Below are 20,245 nucleotides of genomic sequence, written 5' to 3'. Positions count from 1 at the left end.
TGTTCTAGTGCCAACATTGGTGCTTAACCTAAACAACTACTCTCCTTCCCTGGTATTTATCCTTTGATGTACTTATAGAGAGCAATCATATCTCCCCTCAGCCTTCTTTTGGTTAGGCTAAACAAGCCAAGCTCTTTGAGTCTCCTCTCATAAGGCAGATTTTCCATTCCTCGGATCATTCTAGTAGCTCTTCTCTGCATCTGTTCCACTTTGAATTCATCCTTCTTAAACATGGGAGACCAGAATTGCCCACAGTATTTCAGATGAGGTCTCATCAGTGCCTTGTATAACAGTATTAACCCATCCCTGTGTCTCCTGGAAATACCTCGCCTGATGCATCCTAGGACTGCATTCACGTATTTCACGGCCGCAGCACATTGGCAGCTCATAATTGTCCTGTGATCAACCAATAAACCTAGGTCTTTCTCCTCCTCTGTCACTTCCAACTGCTAAGTCCCCAGCTTATTGCAAACATTCTTGTCGTTAGTCCCTAACGGCATAATTTTGCACTACTGATTTTCATCCCGTTTTCTATTACTGCAGTTTTCAAGGTCATGCAGATCTTCTTGGATGATATTCCTGTCCTCCTCCATGTTGGCAATCCCTCCCAGCTTTGTGTCTCACACCCACTTTTTGTGCCAAGGTCACTAATGAAAATGTGGAATAAGATTGGTCCCAAGACTGATCTCAGAGGAACTCCACTAGTAACCTCCCTCCAGCCTGACAACTCACCATTCAGTATGACCCCTTGTAGTCTCCCCTGTAACCAATTCCTTATCAACCTTTCAGTTCTCATATTAATCCCCATCTTCTCCAATTTAATGAATAGTTTCCGATGTGGGGAATGCCTTACTGACATCCAGATAGATGAGAGCTACTGCATTTCCTTTGTCCAAAAAATTAGTTACCTTCTCACAGAAAGAGATCAGGTTTCTCTGGCAGGGTCTAATTTTTGTAACTCCATGATTTATTTATTTATAGTGCTGAAGGCTGGAAGGAACTGTTAGCAATAGGCTGAGAATGGCCATGTGGAGGTGGGGGAGGGGATGGGATGTTGGAGGTGTATCTGGGATTTTGTTTTGTAGGAGTCCATGTCTCTGCTCCCTGTGACCGTGGTGCATTCCGTACCAAAGCAGCATGTCAGCGGAGAAGACGCATACCCCATAGCTCCGTCTGGAACATGCAGCATTCACTGCCAGACGGGATGAGTGTTTTTTCAGGGGCCCAGCTTGATATGCGTGGCTGGGGTGGATTCAGTTGGACTGGGGTCTGCAGCTTTGATAGTTTGGGATGTTCCTTTTTGCATAGTCAGTTCTTTCCCTTTATTGTTTTACCCCCACCTATACCACTCTCTTCTTAACTTGCATTGGTTATTTCAGTTCCAGTTTTTAAATGGGATCTAATAATTGCAAAGGTGAATGAAAGATAAAACAAACAGAACCATTTGAATTTTGGCACATAGCTGGTAGAACTATGCCTAGTGAAGGTCTGCTGTAATTAACTGGTTACCTATAGCATTTTCTGGTGGGGTGGATAAAGCAATGTTAAAGAGCCAAAAGCACTTTTTAGGGCAAAAGGGCTCGTCAGGTGTTTGCTCTCTTGGGAGCATGTCACCGGCCAGGGCTTGCTGTCTTTTTGGTGCTCTGGATTGTATTTAGGAATCTCAAAGTAAAAGGTTAAGACTGCTGGTTCACAATATCCACTGAAATCTTACAAACAATTATACAAATAGACTCTAATGCTGTTAAAACAACATAGTATTAATACTGATTCAAAACTGAAATTAAAATTACGAGATAAACGCATGAGAACTGAACTGACACCTAATTTCCATTTTATAATGCCTGAAATTTTGACACTCGCTCACACCATCTTTTTTTTTTAAAAGAGATGTACAGCACAGTCAAGTTAATGAATGAAAGCACACCAATTATTGACTGCTTTGTGTTGCATTAGCATCTGATTAAACACCTAATTAAAACTGTACCACTGTAAGTGGAAATGCCTCAAGACAGCTTAGCTCCAATGTGTTTAAATGTGAATGAAAAGTTTCTAAATTAAATACATGGCAGGATGGTAAACGCAGAGAAAATACACAGAAGTGCCTCTACCCAGTCCTGTTAACTTCTTGTCCCAACCCCCCATGAGTTCTGGCGTCTTGGTCAACTCAACTCCCAGTCCCACATCAGCTGTGCCCTCTCCCAGCCTAACCCGTTTCTACTGCAATTCTTCATCCCCCTCATCTAGGTAGGGGGTTGGCGCTGCAGCCCCTAAGGCACCTGCGTTAATCACTGTCTCACATACTGGGCCTATTTAGATTTCAGGGAATGATTTATCAGAGTTACTGACTCTGGGAGGTGGGAGAGAGGAGAGGCTGAGAGGGAGTTTGCTCCCCACACTCTGTAGGGCCATGTTCAACCCTGGTAGCCTCCATGTTACCTCATCTTCCACCCTTCCCCATGTGTCTCTGCTCATGTGTCAGAGTTTCATCTTCTGATCATAATGCCACTGGCCTCAGCAGAGCTCCCAGACAGGAGCTACATCATTAGTGGGTATGCACAGAATTCACGTCCAGCACAGAATTTCTTTTTTTTTGCATGAAGAAGATACATTCTGCCTGAGAAGTGCTGCAGTTCTGCCTTTCACCCACCAGAGGCCCCTGTGGCACCAGAACAACCAGCAGCCAGCTGGGTTAATCTTGGTGGGAAATTGTTGCCCTGAGTTATACCCCAAATGGGAAGAGAATTAGTGGGAGCAACTTTGGAGAGTCCTGAGACACGGCTGCCCCAGGGGGTGGGGACAGGGTGGTCATTCTCTACTCGCAAGAGGGTGTGGAAAGGACACAGAAGAAGCAAGTGTCCCCTATGGAGGCTGCCCAGCCCCAGATTACTCAGTGCCATCCTCTTCTGCCCCCCACCATACCCCAAACCTCTTCACTCCTCCTCCTATCAGCTGCCAATCTTCCCTTGCTGCTACCCCTTCCTGACTGGCAGAGAACCTCTAAGCTCTGCCCCCTTCTCTTTGCTTCTGAAAGTTGCCTTGCCCAGGACTTTGCTCCGTGTGTGAATGGCAGGTAGGGATGGGGAGCCATCACTTTCTGCTTATTTACTGAATATTCAATTAGAGCGTCGGATTTAGCAAAACTCAAACCTCTGACAACTAGGAAATACAGAGCTAATGTACATGCCAATGCAACCTTAACTCTGCCTTCTGAAGCTTGCAACACCCACTGGGTGTTATCTACCTGCACTCCAGCTGCACTCACTATGTTAGGTGTAGCTGCACTGAATGATAGAGGCATTAGTTAGAGCAATTTGGTGGAGGTGTGATTGTGATATGAGAAGATCTGGGTCTGAGTCCCCCATGTGTGTGATGAAAGGAGAGAGATGCATGTGTACCTTGAGCTTCCAGTCTGTATCATTTCTGCACTGAGCTGTGCATGTTGTCAGGAGGAAACAGGGGACTGTTTGCCATGGGAATGGTCAGCTGTGAGATGGGATCTGAGAGCAGTCTGTGTGCTTAACAATGGGTAAGTGAATGTAGAACGTTAGCTGGAACTTCTGTGAGTAAGGATGAAAGAGTTGTAAAAAGGGGTGAAGAGGTGTTCAATTGGCCAAGTGTGCGGCTGTTTCTGGGGAGCAGGCTCAATGTCTGAGTGTAGAACTGGTGTCAGTAGCTCCTGTACAGCACAGCTCACCTAAAACCAAATTCCATCTTAGCAAAGATAAAGTGCTTTATCGTGTGCCCTGGTTGACATTTTCCCTAGTACTTTAGTGATGGGCACTATCTCAAATGGCTGGGTGTACATAGGTGTGTTGTAGGAGTAAAGAAAGGGTCATTGCTGATTACATTGGAGTGTACTGTATCTCTGCACTTCCTGATTATTACAAGTTTGAGTTTTGCTCATTTCTCTTCTGGAGGGGCACCAGACAGCTCCAGGCAACCTTAAATCCTGCGTTCATAAAGTTTTTTGTAAGTGAATTTCCTAGGTTTTTGCACAGAGCGATGTTGCCTGGAGGAGTTAGCAGCCTTATAGGCAGTTGTGGGTCCCACAACTAGCCTTTCAGGTACAACAGTGAAGAAGCCAGACAGTGCTGATGGCTCATCAACAAAGACAATGGACTGTGGAAGAGCTTAGCCTTCCTGTGAAGGTATCAGGCAGCCTATGAATCATGGCTACTATGACTCAGCACAGCATGCTAGGGCATGTGACCAGACCACATGACACTGAACTCCATTTTGTTACCTCTATTTTTCCACAAATTGAACTGGGAACTGAGTTTGGAAGAAAGGGTTCCCGCCATGTGGAAAAGCTACATAAGGTCGGGTGTGACATCATCTCTTGGCCTCATTCCCCACGCAAGAGAACTCCTGGAAACACCTGAGGAACAATGACTGAAGTGGGGGAAGTGCTGGTCTCAGCGTAAAGGGATTTCTGGCTTGTGTATGGAAACTTGGCGGACTGCTTGTATCATCAGTCAGGGTGAGAAATTGCTAATTCAAATTCTATCCACCTAGTATGTTAGGCTTAACTTTGAGTTTTTGGTTATTTGCTAAGTAATCTCCTTTGATCTGTTTGCTATCACTTATAATTGTTGGGATATGTTGGGGTTAAGTAAAAGAGCTGTGAAGCTGCTAATGTGCTGACATGGCATTAGGGGACAAAGGCATAAGCAGGCAGTAATTCTTTGCTTAATAAATAAGTTGCCATATTTTTCCTTTCCCTGTTGCTTGTAAGAATTGATAAGGATGCAGCTGCATGAAAAATGTAGTTGTCAGAATGAATGTCCTTTGTGTGAAAGAATGTAAAAGAAATGTTATCTCCCCCTACCTTCCTTTCCCAGCTACATAAACAAGCCCTGGCTTATGGCCCCTTCCTCCCTCCCCTGAGAACTGCTGATTAAGGAAATATGTAGCAACACATTAATGCAAAGAACTGTATTTTCAAGGTAAAAATGTCTATATGACATGTGTAATCCTGTGAATAATAGATAGGGGTGGGTACACTAACAGTATGGGTGTTTCTATCCCTTAATAAGGGTTTTGGGGGTGTTGTAATGGATGTAGGCGTGTACATACTAACTGAGATAAAAGCAGTGTGATGTAACTAATCCAGTGCTTAGTCGATAATTGGGTCGAGGGGAACAAGTATCACAATCATAGAATCATAGAATATCAGAGTTGGAAGGGACCTCAAGAGGTCATCTAGTCCAGCCCCCTGCTCAAAGCAGGACCAATTCCCAGCTAAATCATCCCAGCCAGGGCTTTGTCAAGCCGGGCCTTAAAAACCTCCAAGGAAGGAGACTCCACCACCTCCCTAGGTAACGCATTCCAGTGTTTCACCACCCTCCTAGTGAAATAGTTTTTCCTGATATCCAACCTGGACCTCCCCCACTGCAACTTGAGACCATTGCTCCTTGTTCTGTCATCTGCCACCACTGAGAACAGCCGAGCTCCATCCTCTTTGGAACCCCCCTTCAGGTAGTTGAAGGCTGCTATCAAATCCCCCCTCATTCTTCTCTTCTGGAGACTAAACAATCCCAGTTCCCTCAGCCTCTCCTCATAAGTCATGTGCTCCAGACCCCTAATCATTTTTGTTGCCCTCCGCTGGACTCTTTCCAATTTTTCCACATCCTTCTTGTAGTGTGGGGCCCAAAACTGGACACAGTATTCCAGATGAGGCCTCACCAATGTCGAATAAAGGGGAACGATCACGTTCCTCGATCTGCTGGCAATGCTCCTACTTATACAGCCCAAAATGCCGTTAGCCTTCTTGGCAACAAGAGCACACTGTTGACTCGTATCCAGCTTCTCGTCCACTGTGACCCCTAGGTCCTTTTCTGCAGAACTGCTACCTAGCCATTCGGTCCCTAGTCTGTAGCAGTGCATGGGATTCTTCCGTCCTAAGTGCAGGACTCTGCACTTGTCCTTGTTGAACCTCATCGTGTTTTTTTCGGCCCAATCCTCTAATTTGTCTAGGTCCCTCTGTATCCGATCCCTACCTTCTAGTGTATCTACCACGCCTCCTAGTTTAGTGTCATCTGCAAACTTGCTGAGAGTGCAGTCCACACCATCCTCCAGATCATTAATAAAGATATTAAACAAAACCGGCCCCAGGACCGACCCTTGGGGCACTCCGCTTGAAACCGGCTGCCAACTAGACATGGAGCCATTGATCACTACCCGTTGAGCCCGACGATCTAGCCAGCTTTCTATCCACCTTACAGTCCATTCATCCAGCCCATACTTCTTTAACTTGGCGGCAAGAATACTGTGCTAAAGTCAAGGAATAACACATCCACTGCTTTCCCCTCATCCACAGAGCCAGTTATCTCATCATAGAAGGCAATTAGGTTAGTCAGGCACGACTTCCCCTTCGTGAATCCATGCTGACTGTTCCTGATCACTTTCCTCTCCTCTAAATGTTTCAGAATTGATTCCTTGAGGACCTGCTCCATGATTTTTCCAGGGACTGAGGTGAGGCTGACTGGCCTGTAGTTCCCCGGATCCTCCTTCTTCCCTTTTTTAAAGATGGGCACTACATTAGCCTTTTTCCAGTCATCTGGGACCTCCCCCAATCGCCATGAGTTTTCAAAAATAATGGCTAATGGCTCTGCAATCTCACCCGCCAACTCCTTTAGCACCCTCGGATGCAGCGCATTCGGCCCCATGGACTTGTGCACGTCCAGTTTTTCTAAATAGTCCCGAACCACTTCCTTCTCCACAGAGGGTTGGTCACCTTCTCCCCATGCTGTACTGCCCAGTGCAGCAATCTGGGAGCTGACCTTGTGCGTGAAGACAGAGGCAAAAAAATCATTGAGTACATTAGCTTTTTCCACATCCTCGGTCACTAGGTTGCCTCCCTTATTCAGTAAGGGGCCCACACTTTCCTTGATTTTCTTCTTGTTGCTAACATACCTGAAGAAACCCTTCTTGTTATTCTTAACATCTCTTGCTAACTGCAACTCCAAGTGTGATTTGGCCTTCCTGATTTCACTCCTGCACGCCTGAGCAATATTTTTATATTCCTCCCTGGTCATTTGTCCAATCTTCCACTTGTAAGCTTCTTTTTTGCGTTTAAGATCAGCAAGGATTTCACTGTTTAGCCAAGCTGATCGCCTGCCATATTTACTATTCTTTCTACACATCGGGATGGTTTGTTCCTGCAACCTCAATAAGGAATAAAGAAGCCTGTACTCATATCCACCTCTGGGTCAACCTGCTCCTTTATTCTTCTAACAATAATCACTTAAAATCTATCTTTCTGCAGTTAATAAACTTGTTTTATGCTTTATCTTAACCAGTGTTAAGTATTCTGAATGAAGTGTCTGGGGAAAATCTGAGCTTGGTTAGCACAAGCTTGTGCATATCTTTCCCATATCGAGGGAAGGGGAATTATATTAATGAGATTACATTATAGAGATCCCTGTGCACTATGAGATAGTATAATTCTGAATTTATACTACAGCAAGTGTGCAAGGTTGGGGAGCTGGGAAATCTGTTGTTGTCTTCTATCTGTCCTTGGGTGGCTTAGATAAAGCACTCAGGTAGCTTAGTTGGGTGTATAGCACCACCTGCTGTCATGTTGGGTGATAATAGGGCCTGGAGGGGCTGATTGAATCTCCAGCAAAGCAGTGTGAGAAGGGCCAGCCCAGCTTCAGGGTTAGAGGGCATAGTGATTCCCAGAAGCACCCCAGACTGCACCCTGGGGGTGACAACCCATCACACCCTAGATTACACAAGTCTCAGCGAGTTTGTCACATCCTGTTTATTTCCTGCCTCCCACCACCTGTAGCAGCTACCACCTTCCTATGCCTTTACTGCTCCTTTCTCTCCAAGCAGTGCCCACCACCAGCCCTGGCCGGTGGCATGCTCCCTACAGAGCAAATACCTGACGAGCTCTTTTGCCCTAAAATCGCTTTTGGCTCTTTGACATTGGTGTAATGGATAAAGCAGAAAATGCTATAGGTAACCAGGTAATTACAGCATACCTTCACTAGGTATAGTTCTACCAGCTATGGGCCAAAATTGAAATGGTTCTGTTTGTTTTATCTTTCATTCAGCTTTGCAATTATTAGATCCCATTTAAAAACTGGACTGAAATAACCAAAGCAAGTTAAGAAGAGAGTGACATCGGGCATAGGTGGGGGTAAAACAATAAATGGAAAGAACTGACTATGCAAAAGGAACATCGCAAACTATCAGAGCCCCAGACCCCCGTTCAAGTGAATCCACCCCAGCCAGGCATATAAAGCTGGACCCCTGAAAAATTGCCCATCCTGTCTGGCAGTGAATGCTGCGTGTTCCAGATGGAGCTATGTGTGCATCTGCTCTGCTGACATGCTGCTCTAGTATGGAATGCACCACGGCCACAGGGAGCAGAGACATGGATTCCTACAAAACAAAATCCCAGATACACCTCCAACATCGCATCCCCGCCCCCACCTCCACATGGCCATTCTCAGCCTATTGTTAACAGTTCCTTCCAGCCTTCAGCACTACAAATAAATAAAACATAGCATTACAAAAGATAGATTGTGCCAGAGGACCCTGGCATTTGATACAGGCATTTGATACACTTCCACATGGGAAACTATTCGTTAAATTGGAGAAGATGGGGATTAATATATGAGAACTGAAAGGTCGAAAAGGAATTGGTTAAAGGGGAGTCTACAAGGGGTCATACTGAATGGTGAGTTGTCAGGATGAAGGGAGGTTACTAGTGGAGTTCCTCAGAGATCAGTCTTGGGACCAATCTTATTCAACATTTTTATTAGTGACCTTGGCACAAAAAGGGGGAGTGTGACACAAAGCTGGGAGGGATTGCCAATATGGAGGAGGACAGGAAAATCATCCAAGAAGGTCTGCATGACCTTGAAAACTGGAGTAATAGAAATGGGCTGAAAATTAATATTGCAAAGTTATGCACTTAGGGGCTAACGACAAGAATTTTTGCAATGAGCTGGGGACTTATCAGTTAGAAGTGACCGAGGAGGAGAAAGATCTAGGTGTATTGGTTGATCACAGGATAATTATGAGCTGCCAATGTGATGCGGCCGTGAAATAAGTTAATGCAGTCCTAGGATGCATCAGGCGAGGTATTTCCAGTAGACACAGGAAAGGGTTAGTACTTCTGGCCTTAACGTCTGTGAGTCTATAAACTGCGCTTTGTGTTGCACAAGTATCAGGGGGTAGCCGTGTTAGTCTGTATCTACAAAAACAACAAGGAGTCTGGTGGCACCTTAAAGACTAACAGATTTATTTGGGCATAAGCTTTCGTGAGTAAAAACCTCACTTCTTCGGATGCATAGAGTGAAAGTTACAGAAACAGTCTGTTTCTGAAGTTTTTTTTGTTCAATGATAGTGACCCTGGTCATTCTATTACAGATTTAAAAGTCACTATCATTGAACAAAAAAACCTTCAGAAACAGACTTCAAAGAGAAACAGCAGAACTAAAATTCATTTGCAAATTCAACACCATTAATCTGGGCTTGAATAGGGACTGGGAGTGGCTGGCTCATTACAGAAGCAGCTTTTCCTCTCCTGGAATTGACACCTCCTCATCTATTATTGGGAGTGGACTACATCCACCCTGATTGAATTGGCCCTGTCAACACTGGTTCTCCACTTGCGAAGTAACTCCCTGCTCTCCATGTGTCAGTATATAATGCCTGCATCTGTAACTTTCACTCTATGCAACCGAAGAAGTGAGGTTTTTACTCACGAAAGCTTATGCCCAAATAAATCTGTTAGTCTTTAAGGTGCCACCAGACTCCTTGTTGTTTTTGTGTTGCACAGACACCGATGGCGATCAGGGCTCCATCGTGCTGCGCGTGGTAGAGAACCTGACTGAGATCAGCACCCCCATTGTGCTGGACATGCACAGACAAAGAGGGACAGTCCTTGCCCCAAAGAGATCACAATCCAAGTAGACAATGGGTAGGAGGAAAACAGAGAGGGGCTGTGAGTTCCCCAAGGTCACCCCCCAAGCAGGTCAGTGACAGAGCCAGGAACAGACCCCGGTAACGCCAGAGCCCTGTCACCCGCAGCTTGGAAAGGTCCCCAGACCCCATTGTATTAGGCTGCAGGAAGAGGTAGTTTGTCCATGGATGCACAGGCTGTCTTGGCAGGGCAGCTCAGCTGCAGTCCCTGCACACAGCTGGGGGGGGTGTCTCTGGGTCAGGAAAAGTCAGTGTCCAGTCCTGTGGGGCTGTGCTCCTGGCTCATACCTCCAGCACTCACTGCTGCCCCTCTGTTACCAGCTGCACTGCTCAGCCAACCCCAGGGAGGTCCATTGTCATACCCTCCTACCCCCCACAAGCCTTCAAACTGGGACATGGTGCACTGGTGCCAATCAGAGTGCACTAGTGTAAATTCTGTCTATACTAAGGGTTTGCACCACTGCCTAAAACACCAGCGTGGCAGAGACCTTCGGTGCCCAAAACAGCAGTACGGTGGCACTAGAACTGGGATCTATTTCTAGTTCTGTCACGGACAGCCTGGGTAACCTTGGACACGTCAATATTTCTTCTCCCAAATTTAGTCTCTTTACCCAACTGCCCACTCATTGGGGTCTCATAAGAACAGCCGTACTGAGTCAGACCAAAGATCCATCTAGCCCAATATCCTGTCTACCAACAGTGGCCAATGCCAGGTGCCCCAGAGGGAGTGAACCTAACAGGTAAGGATCAAGTGATCTCTCTCCTCCCATCCACCTCCATCCACCCTCTGACAAACAGAGGCTAGGGACACCATTCCTTACCCATCCTGGCTAATAGCCGTTAATGGACTTAACCACCATGAATTTATCCAGTTCTCTTTTAAACGCTGTTATAGTCCTAGCTTTCACAACCTCCTCAGGTAGGGAGTTGCACAAGTTGACTGTGCGAAGAAGAACTTCCTTTTATTTGTTTTAAACCTGTTGCCTATAAATTTCATTTGGTGACCCCTAGTTCTTTTATTAAAAAACATTGATTTCTCTGAGGCTTGAACTTAGGACCTTCAGATTATGAGACTAATGTGTTGTCAACTGTGCTAAGAAGGCCTGTGCTCCTCTCTCTCCAGAGCTGCTCACCACTAAAATCTGTGTGGGTGTCACCAGAGCTAAGGTAGTTCAGCTCTGGAATAGTCTTACAAGGGCGGCTGTGGAGTCTCTTTCCCTGGAAGTTTTTAAGAACAGGTAGGACAAACCTCTGTCAGAGATAATCTACATATACTGGGTCCTGCCTCAGCAGAGAGAGCTGGACTTGATGACAGCTTGAGGTCCTGTCCAGCCCTACATTTCAAGGATGCCATGAAATATATATGTTTAAAACACAACATACAGAATAAAACCCACCACAACATAATGTCAGGCAATTCAAAAAAAAAACCACACACAAAAAAACCCACCACAGCATAAAATGACAATACAAAGGAAAAGAAAACAACACAATGCTAACTAATACACCCTAGGACAATATTACACACTGAAAAAGAGCTCAACTCAAACCAACACAACACAGGCACCAAACATGCTGAGGCAAACAATGCACCAAAAAACTATGCAACACAACATGGTGCATCAGAGTTCCAAATGGCACCATGCAAAACAGCTCAGCATAGAACAGGACACAGGACAAAACAGAATTATTTCATTGTAGGCATGGACGGGATCTTGAGAGGTCATCTACTGAAGCCTCCTGCGATGAGTCAGGACCAAGTATCCCTAGACATTCCCAGACTGGTGTACCTCTAACCTGATCTTAAAGACCTCCAATGAATGAAATTCCACAACCTCCCTTGGAAACCAATGCAATGCAAACACAGACCAAAAGAACACTGTACACACACAAGCTGGGCTTGGGGTTAAGGGGAGAGGCAAGAATTCAAAAAATTTGGGTTCAGTTTCCAGTTTTGCCCCAAATTCTCCATGTAAACTTGAGCAAATTACTTCAGCTCTCGGAGCTTGAGTTTCCCCATCTGTAAAATGGAGAATCGCCTCCCACCATTTGCCTATTTAGCCTTTCAGCTTTTTGTGGCAAGGACTCTCTGTCACTGTGGGCATGTCTACACTGCAGTTAGACACCGGCGGCTGGCCCGTGCCTGCTGACTTGGGCTCACACGGCTCAGGCTGTGGGACTGTTTAATTGTGGTGTAGATGATCCGGCTTGGGCTGCAGCCCAAGGTCTGGCACCTTCCCACCTCGCAGGGTCCTACAGCCTGGCTCCAGCTGAGCCCAGACATCTAAACTGCAATTAAACAGCCCCTTCGCCTGAGCCCTGTGAGCCTGAGTCAGCTGCCGTGGGCCAGCTGGGGGTTCTTCATGGTAGGGTAGAGATACCCTTGGTGTCTGTTCAGCACCTGTCACAATGGGGACCCTGATCTTGGTCAGTGTCTGTGCAGAGCCCTGCACAACAAAGTCCCTGTTCTCTGTAGGCGTCTGTGCAGTTCCTGGCACAACCAGTGCCCCAAACTCGGTCAGGATTTGTGCAGTGCCCGGCACACTGGGGGACATGATCTCAGGCAAGGCCTGTACCACGCTCAGTACGATAAGAGCCCTGATCTCAGTCAGACACCTGGAGAGAAAAGCAGGAAGATTTTTAAAAATTTGATATCAGTATTTCAGAACTGAGGCGAAAATGGGGCACAAACTAAATATTTGCCAATATAAGAGAGAAACACCAATATCTGGGGAGATTTTATGTCATCATTCAACAGTTCAAGAGAAAAGAGGGGGAATTTGAGGGGATTATACAGCAATATTCAATCAACAACAGAATGGGTCGGATTCTTCCTGCCTCACATTTACATGGCCGGCAGGGAGCCCTGGATGATGTCACTTTCACAGGGGAAACAAGTGTGGTTGGAGTCAGAAGGTCACTGTCTGTAAGGAGGGGCTGGCAGTGGGGTCTGGGAATAACTAGCAGGTGATAGAGGGACCTGCTGGGTTGGGTAGAGTGGGGGAGGGGAAATAGCTGGGACTGGGAAACCTGGGCCGTATCCAGGGGGGACACTTGCTCCTCCCTTCCCTTCCTGGGCCTTTCCATGCCCTGTTGCCAGCAGAGAGTGGTCCCCCCGGCCCAGAGGTATCCCTGTCTCAGGGCTCTCCCAGCCTCTGCCCATTATCCCTCTTCCCAGTTCAGAAATCACTCAGGGGAACCATTTCCCACCTAAACAAGGACAAATCACTGCAGGTAAAAATGGGGGGGAAACACCCCAAACCTGAGATTTGAACTGGCCATTGGTGAAGAGGAGAGAAAATGGGGCACAATCGGGGGAGGAGAACAGGGAACTTCTCAGGGATTTGAGGGAAAGGGGGGGTCACCCTGGATGTTGCTCGTTGCTCTCTAGAGAGAAAGGGGGCAGGGCTGGAGAGGATGGGGGGGATCTACACGGGAGGGGGCAGCGGTAAATCCGAGGGGATCTCAGCCCAGGGTCCGTGCAGGGGAGAACTTGGCATTAACCCCTCCGTGCCCGGGGTGGGGGGGGCTTTCTCCAGCTGGGACCCGCCCCCTGGGCAGGCCCGGGCTCTGCCCGCACCAGCCCCCGGGCCAGAGCCCCCCGGTGAGTGAGACCCCGGGGGGAGCACTGGGGCCGGGCAGGAAAGTGACTCTCTGCCCCGGGGATCCTGGGAGAACCCTCGGAGCTGCCTCAGCCCCAGTGGAGCTGCAGCAGGATCTGCCCCCGGCACCTGGGATTGGGGGGGGCAGAGACTGGGGCCTGGTGGGGGGAGGGGGCTGTCGGGCAGGGAGGGGAGAAGCTGGAGTTGCGGGGATGGGGGAAGGTCAGTGGGACGTGGGAGGAGGGGGGTTTGAACTGTCTCTGTGCAGCCAGGAAATCCCCCGGGGAGAAGTGGCGGGTGGGGGAAGGGGGGAGGGGAGTTAATTGGATCCTGTCCCTGTTTGTGCCACTTTCCTCTCACTCCCTGATACAAATTCTCTCTAGTTCTAGCCCTTTTCTCTCTCAATATCTCACATGTGGCTATAAAATCTGTGGAGATTTCCCCCTTTTCCCTCAAAGATCACCTCTCTCATCTCTCCTGATTTTCCCCTGGTCTCTCCATAATTCTGATTTTCCACCTTCAATTTCATAGTTTGTGACATGTTTTCTCTGCACATCTCAAAGACTGATATAAAATACCCTAAACATTTGCCCCACTTCTCTCTAGTTGTCTATTTCTAATTGAATATGCCCTGAGATTTTCGCCTGTCTCTATAATTGTAAAATACAAAGGAAATCTCAGATTTACACCTTTTCTCAGATTCTTGAACATGGATATAAAATGTTTGCAAATGGTGCCCATTTCCTCTCTATTCATTTAACAGATATTGATGGGAAGCACTCAGATTTTACCTCCTATCAAGAACTGATATAAAATCCCTCTGATTTTCCACTTTCCTCTCTATTATTTGCAAAAATGGATCCAAAATCTCTCAGGTTTCCAGCCTTTCTTTTTCATTTCTATGTTATTATCAAATGTCAATTAAAAATCCGTTCATCTTTGGGGCTGTTCCCCATGTTTCTAAATTCCAGCAACTTCTCCTTCCTTGGAGGGAACCTGTTGCCCTGAGTCCTTCTCCATCTTGGAGGTTGCACAGGATTAAATTTCCCAGTGATCATCTTTCCCCTCTGCTTTGAGGGTCATTTGTTCCCTCCTTTATCTCTGTTAAAATGTTTGCTGATGAAAGAGATCAGCCACATCTTTAATACACATCAAAACCAAAGGCCTCCCCCTGTTTGGGGATCAGTGGCCCCCACCTGGAAAGAGGAGAGTTGGGTGGACCCTTTTCTTTTCTCCAGATGGCACGGGATGAGGAGATCACTCTGAGTGCAGCGTGGGTCCAGAAGTATCCCAAACCGCATAACAAATGGTCTCTGTGAGGGGTTGATTCCCGCAGTACTAAGATGTAGCCACCTCTGGGGTAGATCCATGGAGGCCATTCTTTGCTAGTGACAGGCCATGGACATTTCTTACCTTTCTTGCCCTCCAGGCCTTCCATTCTCCTGTTCAAGAGGCATCCTCCAGGGCTCCCTCTGCCTGTGTGACTGGCCAGCAGGGGGCAGTGATAACTTTCTATCCACTTCTCAGACACTGTGAGGTAACACTGTTGCTCTGGGGGCAAGGGGTGTCTGTGTGGGGAGATTTCAGCTGGAGCTGAAGGGGCATTGTGGTAGGTGGAAGCCTCTGGGTGACTGGGCAGGGGGTACCCTAGTCAGGTTGGTGGGTTCTGGAGGTTTGGGGTTTGGGGGGGATGGTTCTGATGTGCCCAGCCCTGAGGCTATGGGTCCTGGAGATGGGTATCGCTGAGGGTCTGTTGGCTGCAGAACAGTGGGGGTGGGTGTCTCTTGGGGAGGCGGGACAGGGGGTTAGAGGGAGCCTGGTGCTGTGCTAGGGGCTCTGTCTGGGCTTCCCCCACTGGCTCCTGGGATCGTTGCCATGCCCAGTGCACAGAGCTGGGGGGGGAAGGGCGGAGCTCTGGCACTAGGTCAGGGAATGCCGGCCAAGCAGAGTGAGGGGTCCCTCTGTAAAGCATCAGGGGGTCCCACTGGGTGGAGGAGGAAGTCCCAGACAAATGGCAGGGCAGATCCTGCTGGAGGGCAGGGGGGGTCCTAGGCAGGCAGTGAGGGACTGATTTCCCAGTGGGGGGTTGCCTAGTGGGGTGGTCCCTGGCTGCTGGGGGCTCTTGGTGGGGGGAACCCTTTGAGATTCCCAACCTGACAGTCATGGTCTGGTGGGGATTCCCTGGCCGGTGGGGCTTTGAGGGGTATCTGGGGTCCCTGGCCAGGGACTTTGGGGGCTGCGTCCCAGGAAATATCTGGTGGGACCCTGGCTGGGGGGTGTCTGGGGCCCCTGGCTGTGGGCTCTGGGAACTGCTACTAACCATGATCCTTCTCTCTGATCAACTTGTGCCAGAGTCCTGGCTCCAAGCACTGCCCGACATTCCCCAGTCACATGCCCTGTCACTGTGATAACTTTCTATCCACTTACCAAACACTGTTAGTGTGAAATCACAGATTTTGCTTTTCTCCTCTTTTGAAAATTGCAGGAACTTTCAGTTCTGTTTGGAAAATTCGTGCCCCCCCAGTCCTTGTTCTTGATCTGAGGGGTGAGGGAGGTGGGAATGAGGTTAGCACTGCCACACAATGGTCTCTTCCACAGGATTCTGGACTCATTCTTTCTGAAATCTGGGTTCATTGAGATTATTGTTAATCAAGAGTCACTGCATGGAAAGAGAAGGAGTGACTCCAGATGCACAGTAAGGCAAATGAGATCAGTAATTCTCCCTGTGAGGAGGGGCTCTCATTAGCTGCTCTCCCCAGAGAGCTAAAGGAGGGAAGCTGCTTAAACGCTCTGTCCCTCTCTGCTCAGGATATTGGGGTTCAGCTTCCTGGGTCAGTCGCTGCAGCCTCCATTGTGATCTGGGAGACCAGGCTTAGCAGCTGCTGCTCCCCCAGTGGGGGGTCTGTGCTGGGAAGTGACCTTAATTAAAGCTGCTTCTCTGCCCGGCCCAGGTGATGACTTTCTCCAGCTGGTACTAGCCCCCTAGGGCAGCCCTGATCCCTGTTAATACTAAATTCTGAGCCAGGTAACTGAAAGAAATGAAAGGAAAATGCTGGGGGTCTGGCCTTAAAATGCAACAGAGGGTCCTGTGGCATACTTGGCCTTAAAATGACTCTACACAAACAGACCCCCCCTCATTTCTCATCCCATTAGCAATTACAGGAGCAAATCCAGCCATGGGGGAGCAAACTACCCAGGAATGGGACTTTCCTACCAGATGGGCAGGGAGAGAGGACAGGGGAAAAGAGAGAGAAGGAGAAAGAGAGACTGAAAGGGGCTGTGGGAGAGAAGAGTTTCAAGAGAGATTTCCAGATCTCTAATCTGCCCAGACAGATGTATTACTGCACCCTAGATAGAGTCACTTTCCTGTGGAAAAGGTGAGGATCAGACAGAGGAAAATCCAGTTCCTGATTTCATATCCCTCCTGCTGGAGTGTGGCTGCTGTGGGATCAGTATCTGAGGGAATCCCCACAGTGAATCCTTTGGTTCTGCTTTTTTCTAGCATTGTGTTCAGAGACTTTGTTATAGGATGGGGGCGGGAGAAGGGAGGTTAGGGGAGTGCTTTGTAAATTAGTGAGCAAGTGACCAGGGAGCTTTGCGACCAGGACTGCTAACAGGGAGTTTCGTTAGCGAGTTTGGAAGGGGAGTGGGAAGGGGGCGAGGTACTCTTGCCATTCTTTAAAACATTTAAGTTATAATACAAACTTATTGATTTAAACAAAACCCCTATTGTTAACCTAGGTATCTGTAAGAGCGAATGCAGGCAGAAACCCAGCAGCAGAGTGAGGGCTATCCTGTTTATTGCACTCAATGTAGCCCTCAGAGGCAGCGTGGAGGCTTTGGAGGCCAGGGTGGCGGAACTGGAGGCGTAAGGGAGGCAGAGAAGTATGTTGATGAGGCTTTCCGGGACACTGTAGATTTCTCCCACCTCTGGATAGACAGTCCCTGCACTGTTGAGGAGGATGAAAGGCCCAGGGAAGGAGAGCAGTCAACGGGAGCAGAGGGAAACCTTCCCATAGTTGGGACCCTCCTTCCAGATGGTGTTGGGGTAACCTCTTGCACCAAGGTTACCTCACCAGGAGAGGGAACTCCAGTCATTAAGAAAAGGCAGCTGTTAGTAATGGGAGATTCGATCATTAGAAACAAGGATATCTGAGTTTGTGATGACTGGGAGAACCGTATGGTGACTTGCCTGCCTGGTGCAAAGGTTGCGGATTTCTCGAGGCATCTAGATAGATTTATGTGTAGTGCTGGGGAGGACCCGATGGTCGTGGTACATGTAGGCACTGTTACTGAAATATCCGGTCCGCCTAGCTCAGAGCCAATAACAGCCAGACAGGGATAAGGAAGAGGTTGCTTTATTCTGCAGAAGGAAGGAGAGCTTTGCACCTTAGTACAAAAACTCTAATTCATACAAAAAAAACAAAGATCTTTTATACACATTCAAACACAGGCCCTGGTTGTGTTTACATTTGATTGGTGATTAACAAACCCTGCACTTCTGCTATCTGGTCAGTGAGAACCGGTTTGGGACCAGCTCCCACTGCCTCAAGGCAAAGAAGGGAAGACAGTTCAAAGTTCAGGCTACTGTGTACATGAGGTGTCTGTTTCCCCCTAATGGACGCGGCTGCCATAAAGGCTGCTAGCTGTTAGAGGAGGGGGTCGCTGCTGACTGTCACAGTCCTCCCTTCAGGCCTGACAAACCCAAATTGTCAGGCCCATGGCGCAACTTGCGATCAAGCTGGAGGGAAAGATATTGCGTTTTCCCACGGACAGCAGAGCCCTTAGTAACAGCACTACACAAACATTTTGCACATTGTAACATTACCCAAATGACACATAGAAAGAAAATAATCCACTTGACAATTTTTCGGAAAAGCCCCGTAAACCATGACCCAAGGTCCGGGAGGAGGTCCTCAAAACTAAATGTATGATCAAGGGATACAGCATGAAAAACAACAGCAGCATTCTTAATAGCTTGCAAATCCTCCTCAATTAAGCCAGAGCGATTAATATAAAAACAGCATTTTTCCTCAATGCGAGCATAAGCCCCTCCTACTTCAGCATTCATGGCATCTAACACGTGCCTATTTTGCAGTGTTACTTCTGCTATTTCATCGATTTCTTGTTGTAACTTTTGAAAAGCATCTAAGGAGGCATTAGCTGCCTTTTCAAGCTCTGCAGAAATATTTACTACCGTCCTTTCCAACTCTGCTACTCCCAGCCCAGGAATAAGCGCACGAACAAAGAAATGAAACCCGTTTGCCTGACTACTAGGGGATTTTCGACACGTTTAACTTGAGCCCCTTTCAAGGGGGTGAAGAGCTTGTGAGAATAGGTTCCCAGGTTGAGGATTTGGCGTGAGTCTAGCGTGGTGTTTACCTGAACATCTGGTATTACTCTGGCCACACCACACCGGCCGTGCCAACCCGGCGGGAGGGCTTTGTAAACATTATGGCCACAGTTGAAATACAGACCGAGAGTCTGTAAATAAAGGGTGAGAGAGCTTCCCGGTACTCAGTGGCACCAATTTACCCTGACATCTCGATGCTTGGAGTTGCCAACTATTCGGCCCCGGCACCGCCAATGGGACACGTTCAAGTGTCCTAGGGCATGGGTGTTGTTTAGGATGCCCCCACAATATTTAACAGCAAATAGATGTGAGGTAAAGCTTACTAGCGCTCCTTGGCACTCAGAAATCTTTTCAAATGATGAGTGAGGTGACAAAATACCAGAGGAAATGTCCATATAATATGTATGCGTCTCATTTATGGGACCTAACAGAAGGAATGAAGGAATCCACTCCCCCTGATAACGCTCGCTTGTCAATGCTGCAATATAGGCCTTTTGAAACTGGCAGGGAGGTCTCTGGGCATCTCCAACAATTCTTAAGGGGTAAAAGGTTCCATTTCTAACACTAAACCGAAGGGTTTGATTACAGGCACCTAGGGGGAGGTAACCCATTTCCCTCCCAGTTCCGTCAGTAGCCTTGAAACATAGGGCCAACTTATATCCGATCCCAAGTATATTAAAGAGAGGGACCCCCTTCGCCTCCCAACTATAATGCCAAACCTCAGACATTTTCCCATACTTATCAGACTGGTACTCCCCATCCCACCACCATTCAGTTTTCTGTACTACCTGTAGGGAGAGTGCTTCAGAGAGATTTACAGGCACAGCCCACAGTCCTATTCCTTCCTCAGAACGAGTCTGGTGACACAGCCAGCAGTCAGATAAGTGTCCCAATGTGGCCAGTCGCTGAAGGGGTCTGCTGGGTGCGGGTTGGCTTGTACAAGGGGCAGGCTCAAAAATAATAGCCACCGCAGCACCATCTGCGAACCCATAGTCACAAAGTCTCAGGATTTTGATTGTCGGAACAAAAGTTTTAGTCCCTCGAGAGGTTCAGCTTTCCAGGTGTCATCTGCTTCTGGCTCTTCTGGGTCGCGGTGGGAAGAGCTGGCAGAGCTCCCTCGAAGTCCGGTGTCATCTGCTTCTGGCCCCGGCCTAGGGGCTAGCTTGACCCGGGTGTGGTGGATCCAGGTATCCCGTTCCCTTACTCGAATGGCAGTGTGGGAGGTAAGAAGGACTTGAAAAGGACCAGCCCACCGGGGTTGGAGAGGCTCATTTCTCCACTCCTTTACATAGACCCAATCCCCTGGCTTGATCCGGTGAGCAGGTACATCAGCAGGTAGGGACTGAAA

The 20,245-nt window shown here is 47.9% G+C and overlaps 1 protein-coding gene and 1 long non-coding RNA gene across 2 annotated transcripts in view; both read left to right on the top strand.

Annotated features, from left to right (window-relative positions):
- The window catches only part of LOC101944793 (zinc finger protein 3-like), a 439,596-nt gene that overhangs the window by 288,733 nt on the left and 130,618 nt on the right, over window positions 1–20,245 (top strand). The window lies entirely within an intron of this gene.
- The window catches only part of LOC135975977 (uncharacterized), a 47,467-nt gene that overhangs the window by 5,887 nt on the left and 21,335 nt on the right, over window positions 1–20,245 (top strand). The gene's annotated exons all lie outside the window — the stretch shown is intronic.

Source organism: Chrysemys picta, chromosome 16 (assembly GCF_011386835.1).
Source record: "Chrysemys picta bellii isolate R12L10 chromosome 16, ASM1138683v2, whole genome shotgun sequence".
Classification (NCBI taxonomy): Eukaryota; Metazoa; Chordata; order Testudines; family Emydidae; genus Chrysemys; species Chrysemys picta.
This window is presented reverse-complemented; position numbering and strand designations above follow the sequence as displayed.